The 7,532-nt window shown below is 40.4% G+C and overlaps 1 non-coding gene across 1 annotated transcript; it reads left to right on the forward strand.

The window, feature by feature from the left end:
• Positions 1-5,778: 5,778 nt before the first annotated feature.
• On the forward strand, positions 5,779-5,885 carry LOC145077562 (small nucleolar RNA R71). The gene has a single exon (XR_013693304.1). It is a non-coding gene; the product is annotated as a small nucleolar RNA R71 (small nucleolar RNA).
• The last annotated feature ends 1,647 nt before the right edge of the window (positions 5,886-7,532 follow it).

Genomic DNA, 7,532 nt, shown 5'->3' on the forward strand with positions numbered 1-7,532 from the left:
TTGGAATTCTTCACTTCCTTTGATAATTTGATCTTTGATCTCTTTGAATTCACCACCTTTATTGATTTTTGGTATCTTCAACTTTTTTGAATTTCTTGGAATCTTGATCTTTTGATCTTCACTTTGATTGCTCCAAAATTCTTACAACTTTTCTTATAATTCTCTCTCTTTTTTTTAACATGTACCTCTCTTTTTTCACTCAATAAACCTACATGCTTAAGCAGGGGCGCTCAACCTCAATCTTTATTGGCTAACGACAATAATTTTCTTGGATACATTTCAGGTTTAGGCTGCTAAACATATTGCATCCCTCAGGTTGAGCAGGGTCGTGTTTTTGTCCCATGATTTCACTGGAATAAGGAAGCCACAAATGCACTAGAACGTATATAGGCTCAACTAAACATTTGGGTCTTCATGCAATTATCAACACAATTCTAACATGGAATCCTAATTTCACGTTTACCAAAATTTTCTAAATTAAATCCGAAGTAATATTTTTGGTATGCGACAAATTTTTAAAATTATACCTAAATTAAGACTCTAACTTTTCTAATATGTAACCAACTCCCTACACCACACTTATTTTATGCAATGCCCTCATTGCATATTATGCAAGATAAAAACATAAAAAGAGAATAAAGAGGGAATTGGAACAAACTCCCCTGGGATAGCAGTGGACAGGTTGGTCACTTTCATTTTAGCTCCAACTTCAATTGACTTTAGACATGGGAACATCTCATCCATGTCTTGGGTGTCAAAATCTCATGTGGGTCGCTCCAAATACGCGGAAAAACAGTGTAAGATCCTCAGGAATCAATATGGGAAGAATAAATGGTCAAGTGGTACTCTTATCAGCATCAGATCAGCAATCCCCTTCGTTTAAAAATGAATGACTCGTCGAGTATAAGCGCGGACATCTTCGTATGTGTGAGAATACTAGGCGACTCGTCAAGTCAGTTTAGTGCACTGGTCGAGTAGACCGCTGGACGAAAAAAAAATGGCATTCTGCATTTGTTCCAGCCTCCAATAAATCTTCAAAACTTTCTCCTCACTTCTGGACTTACTCGCTCATGTCCCTAAGGACCGGACTCGATACTTTGACTGTAATGCTTCCCTCTCTTGACTCTCTATCACTCTTATAACCCTTTTGACTCTAGAACTTTAACTCTCCTATGCAAGCATTTCTAATTCAATTCTGAAAAATAATCAAAGCAACCACACATTAAGCAAAACAGTAAAAAGTCTTAACACATTCAAACAAACCAAATAAAAACAAAAACATAAAAATAGAAATTGAAAATTGTCTAATAGAAACGCAAATAAATTAATCCTCCTCCTCGTCATGATCCGGTGTTGTTCCACTTCCTCCCGCACCACTCCTTCTTGTACTAATCACCTCGTCCCACGATGGAATATACGAAAAGTTACCACCATCGATATGCGGTATGTTGAAGTGATCGAAAAGTCGGATATGAGATTGATTGCTAAAATTGATGCCCCGCACCATTTGATCTTGTAGCCGCCTCATCTCCACATTGTACCAATTCATTGGTACTTCTTCAATATCAACCGGAATCACCGGCGGCTCTTCCTCCACATCCCGCTCCCTCCTCGATCGGACCCTCCTTCCCGGTGCTTCGGGACCAACTACCGGATCATCATGCGGGATAGCATAATGACCACCACCATAGTCTTCAATAATCCTGGTGTGCCGGAAAACAATTGGACTGAATGGAGGCGTAGGAATCATCGTCATAAAGTTCCATGCACCACAGGTCATCAACCCAAACGAGTTGGCTAGCTGGGTGACAAACATACCACCATCAATTCGAGATGTTTTGCGATCCTTGACCGCGCCCTCCGATAGATATGAAGCCAAACACCATGGAATATTGCAAAAAATGTCGGGTGTGATAATGCTCCATAAATAGAAGACATCAAGGTTAGAAACCTTGTCATCATCCTTCCTTTGGTTAATAGTGAATGAAATGAGACGATGAATAAGGCGGTGTGTAGGCGATCGAATGTTCCCCTCTTGTGCCGATTTCGGAATATAAACTTTGTTGCCAATCGTGTTCCACCACCCTGTGCTCGTAACTCCATCGGGAAACACCATGTGGGATTGCTCCAAAAAGGCCCGAAAGATATCTGTTGAGACCAAGGGCTGGTCATAAATTCCCAATCGACAGGCAAGGTCGAGCACAGAACATTGATGAAATTCACCCCCAAGGCAGAAACTGAAACTTGCTGGGTGATAACAATCCACTCCCCCGTGAAAGATACCGTGGAGAAGAACTCTATGCATAGCTCCCAATACACCGGCTCTTGAATTCGAAAGACCCGGCTCCACCCCTCACAAATCATCGTTTCTCCTTCGTGGGTAAACTCCTTTAAAAGATAAGGAGCTAACTCCTCTTCATAGCGTACATTTTGCAACCAACCCCAATCTATCCTATTAGGCACGTAAATTTCCTTCTTCCTTATGTCGGCTAACTACTTCTTCCACTTCCGCATTGTTGAAGCAGACTCAATTTGTGGGAAATTCAACCAAGGAAAGTCCCCTTGGTGTCCCCCCAGAACTTTGCCCCCTGCTGAACATTCTTTCTGCAAAACAAAGATACAATACCCAGAAACATAGATTATAATTAAAAGACGTCATGCACATGTTTCCCGACTCGACTCGTCGAGTCCATGTACGACTCGGCGAGTCGCAAGAACTGCACGAGTCAGTCGGCGGGTCGGTCTAAATTGGACCAGGAAATCTCAAAATTTCTTCCAGGGTTTTGTCTAGACACATGTATATAAGGTATTTAGGCAAGAATAAACATGCAAAACATCATAATTCATGAAAAATCGAAACCCTAGAAATTTAATAATTTTCAAAATCGGTTTTTTCTATGCAATTTCCATCATACATAGTCTTACAAGCATACTTTTAACAGAAAAGAGGAAGAAATTCGTTACCTTTTTGTGATGAAACTTTGAAAAAAAATTGAAGAACAATGAAGAGGAAGATGAATGCTTGAGAGGGAATTGAGAGAGAGGCGCACGGCGAGTGTGTGTAAAAACTGATTCTTTTAGGGTTAAAACCCTAGTTACCAGTTGTAAAAGTAATTCTTTTTATTATTTTTTCTGTGAATAATACCGACTCGTCGAGTCGGGGTCAGACTCGGCGAGTCTGGTCGCGATGCCATTTTTTTCTGAAATCTATATGGACTCGTCGAGTCATGGGCAGACTCGGCGAGTCTCTTGCAAACAATTCAAAATTTTTAAAATTCTTGTCATTTATTAAGAAAAGAAAATTTATTTTACCCCACACTTAGTCCATACGCACTCTCAAGCAGACATGTCCGATGATTTGGAAGATTAAAATTCTAAAAAAACGAAAAATTTCAAACAAAACTCAAAAAGGTAAAAGAAAGCAAACTCTAAACAACGGGTTGCCTCCCACCAAGCGCTTCTTTTTAAGGAGTCGTTAGCTGGACTCCTTCCTGTCTACGTCTCGTCATCTTCCAGCATCGGGAATGCACGCCTAGTCTTTTGTGGTTTTGCTTCATTTTGTAAGCGTGAATCTTCTTTTTGTAAGCCCGTTCTGTTTCCTCTCTCTTCTTTTTCATAACATCATTCTCAGATGCTTGGGCTTCCATTCTCCTCTTTTTATTCTTCACCCCATTCGTTTTCACCTTCTTTTGCACTTCTTTTCCTTCAAACTGAATTACTTCGTATTTTGTGAAGGTGCGTGCTCTAGGTTTGGTAATGGATGGTTGATCAGCTTTCACACTCCTTTCTTTTGCCTCCCCTTCTTTTTCTGTGTTCACCCCATCTTCAAGTGTAATTGCATTAAGACATGCTATATAGGCATGTTGAACGTCCGTATCCATGTCTTCTTTTTCTGTTTGTTCTCCTAAAGAATGAGGAAAAATATCCAAATCCAGACTATACAGAGGACTAGTAACCAACAGATCTAAATCGACCAAGTTGTTATCAAATTCGACTGGACTCGTCGAGTCCAGTAAAGTGACTCAGCGAGTCTGAGCATATTCCATCATTTCTTGGGTGTTTTCTGAGTCGGCTCCTTCCAGTAGCTTTTCTAACTCCTCCAAGTCCTTGTTAGCATCTCCATCCTCTCCAGAATGTAGCAGAAACTTGCTATGATCTTCTTTTTGCAAAAGTGCAAGCTCTTTCTGTAGTATCTCATCCTCCAAATGGATAAATGAGATTTCTTCCTTTATTTCCTCTTCTTGCTTTGCTTCTGGTACAGCTCTAAACATTGTGGATTCATCACCTACCCTTAATGTTAGTGTAGACTCACATACATCAATTAAGGCACATGCGGTGTTTAAAAATGATCTCCCCAAAATGATTGGAATTTTGGGGTCTTCTTCCATGTCAACCACCACAAAGTCTACCGGAAATATAAACTTTTCAACTTTAATAAGGAGATCCTCACAAACGCCTTGTGGATGAATTATTGTCTTGTCTGCCAAATGGATCTTCATATTTACCGGTCTTGGCTCCGGTAAATTCAATCTTTTAAAGAAAGAGAAAGGCATCAGATTGATGCTCGCACCCGAGTCGGTCAATGCTTGGGTGACAACTTCATTACCAAACTGGCACGGAATTATAATATTCCCCGGATCGCCCTTCTTTTCGGGTAGCTCACCCAATAGTATCTCCGCGACTTCAGCCAAATCTTTCCTAGCAGCAAAAAGACCTTTTAGCAAGTTGAAGTATTTGGGTGTCTGGAGCATCGTTTCCACAAATGGCACATTAACTTGTAGGGCTTTAACATGCTTCATGAAGGTTTTATATGCTTCAACTTTTTCCGCAAGCATGGCTTTAAATGGGTATGGCAAAGGAGGATTATATGGCTTTAAAGGACTGACAGTTTTATCATTCACGCATGGACTCGTCGAGTCCACTAGAGGGACTCGGCGAGTCAGATCGGGTTTTACTGGAGCCGACTCTTCTGCCTTTTCTGTCTTCCTTTTGGAGATTCTCAGTGTATCTATAAATATTTCTTCCTTGCTGGAGGTCACTGCACTCACATTCTCCATTCTTGGATTGGTTTTGGTATTACTTGGAAGTTGACCCGGTCTTCTTTCGTTCACTTGGTGTGCAAGCTGTCCCAGCTGTTTCTCAATGTTGAGGATGGATGCCTGCTGATTCCTTAGCATGTTTCTGGTCTCATGTATTGCAGCATCGTGATCATTGTGTCTCTTTTCGGACGCAGCTATGAATCTAGTGAACATTTCTTCCAAATCAGCTTTCTTTTCTACCGGTTCTTCTCTTTGATATAGTCCCCTTTCCTTCTGCTTGTATTTTTCCTCCTTAGCCTTCTTATACTCTTCGTATGGGAGCCATTCCTTCTTAGGTTTTCGCCAATTTTCGTCGTATCGATCGCCACTTGAATAGAAGACTTGAGCTTTCTTATTTCCATTCTCATCCAAATCACAATCCTTTGTTAGATGGGGCCCTCTACAATTTTCACATCCCACCCTCATAGCATGGATTGTTTGATCCATTTTTGTCATTCTTCTATCAAGACTATCAAGCTTAGGTATCACCGCCACTATACTATCATTTTCCGCGTTCACTACTCCCCAACTTACTTCGTTTCTTGGATTGTGGTATTCTCTAGAGTGCTTAGAGAATTCTTCAATTAGCTCCTTGATTACCGGGGGTGCCTTCTTCGTGAGCGGACCTTGAGAATCGAGTAATTGCCTTGTGGTGACATTGACTCCATCGTAGAAAATGGAGACCTCTTGTTGGCTATTAAGGTCGTGATGTGGGCAATTTCTAAGCAAACTCTTGTACCTTTCCCATGCTTCATAAAGAGATTCTCCGGGTTGTTGCTCGAAGTTGGCAATTGCTTTCTTTAGCTTGGCTATTTTGGAGGGCGGACAAAAGTGATCTATGAGCTCCTCTTTCATCTTGGCCCATGTGGTGACTGATTCGGGAGGAAGTGACTTTAGCCAATCCTTTACAGCTCCTTTGAATGTGACTGGGAGCATGCGAAGAAGCTAGGTCTCGCGGGGGACATTAGGTACATTGAAGTAGTCGGCCACATCATTCACTTCGTCCAAGTGTTTGTAGGCGTCTTCGTGATCCTTCCCATAAAAAGGAATCTCCTTGAGTTGAGCGAGAATATGGCCTTTTAGTTCGAAAGTGGCGGTCGCGGGAATTCCGGGCTGCACAAGTCCCGGACCGCTGTCGTCGCGCATCCTCTTCTTCCATTCTCCCATGAGGACTTCATCGATATTAGCCATTGTGATGACTAAATCGTCTTCAAACTCGGAGTTGTGCTCGAATGTGGGTTCTTCTTCTTCCTCGGTCTCATATTCAATATCTTCTTGAATTAGGTCTTCAATAGTCAAAGAGGCACTGGATGCTCCGGATTCGCTGCTCCTCTTCTTGCTGAATACGGACTTGAGGTTTTTGAGTGGCGAGTTCTTTGAAGAAGCGGATTCTCCAACGGCTTTGCCTTTGCTCTTCCTTAGTGCGCATTCCGGGTCTTCAAGAGGGGGGACCAGAGGTGTATCAGATCCTTGGGTCGTGAAACAACTGTAAACAAAACAGAAAACATGTAAAAAGAACAAAAATAAAATAAAATATTAAAACTGAAACAGCGATGTACTCGCCGAGTCGGCACGAGTGCACTCGGCGAGTTCAAGGCAAGAACAGAAAAAAAAATTCTAGTTACTCTAAAAATGAAATTTTATTAAAACTAATTCTACTTACTGAATTGCTTCTTAAATAACTTTGTGTGAGATAAATCCCACACAAAGGGTCGATTAAATTAGAATTTAATGTTAATTTTTAGAACCGTTCCCCGGCAACGGCGCCAAAAACTTGATGTGTGCAAACTCACTTAGTTTTAAACCTACTTTTAATTATAAAATAACACACAAAGGCAGTGAACCTATCAATTGTGGTATAGTTGGATAAGTAGGGTATCGAACACAGGGAACAGCAAATTAAAATTAAAAACTAATTTTATCTAAGTTAATTAATAAGTAGGGGTTTTATCTAGTTTTACAGGACTAGAAACTTACTAACTATTACTTACTTAAAAACTAGAAAACAAAATACTAACTAGATTCAATAAATGGAAGGGAACTTCTGTTTAGTTCAACTTAGTTGATCCGATGGTTGATTTCAAGGTAATGGTGCAATGGATTAATTCTTTCGTTGGTTACCGATTCAAGTGATTAGATTCACATTCACTACACTAATCCTTAGCAAATAAATTAACTTAAACAGTGGCCAGTTGTCTAATTTAATTAGATTTACTAGATTAATTATTCGGGTTAATTTAGACTTACAATAGTTAACTAATTTAATCTTTTAATTAACTTCTTGTTGATGGTCATCACACAATGATAAAACAAAAGAATAAGTGGAATGATGAAATTTTGCCTCAATTCTTCTTCGGGATTGAATTCTAGCTTCTCTCGTTGTCTTCTAGGGTTTTTCTGCCTTCTCAATCGCAGCTAAACTCTTCTGAATCGTTCCAGAATTCTCCTCCATCG

This window comes from Lactuca serriola, chromosome 9, assembly GCF_051521515.1.
Source record: "Lactuca serriola cultivar US96UC23 chromosome 9, Lser_US96UC23_V15, whole genome shotgun sequence".
Classification (NCBI taxonomy): Eukaryota; Viridiplantae; Streptophyta; class Magnoliopsida; order Asterales; family Asteraceae; genus Lactuca; species Lactuca serriola.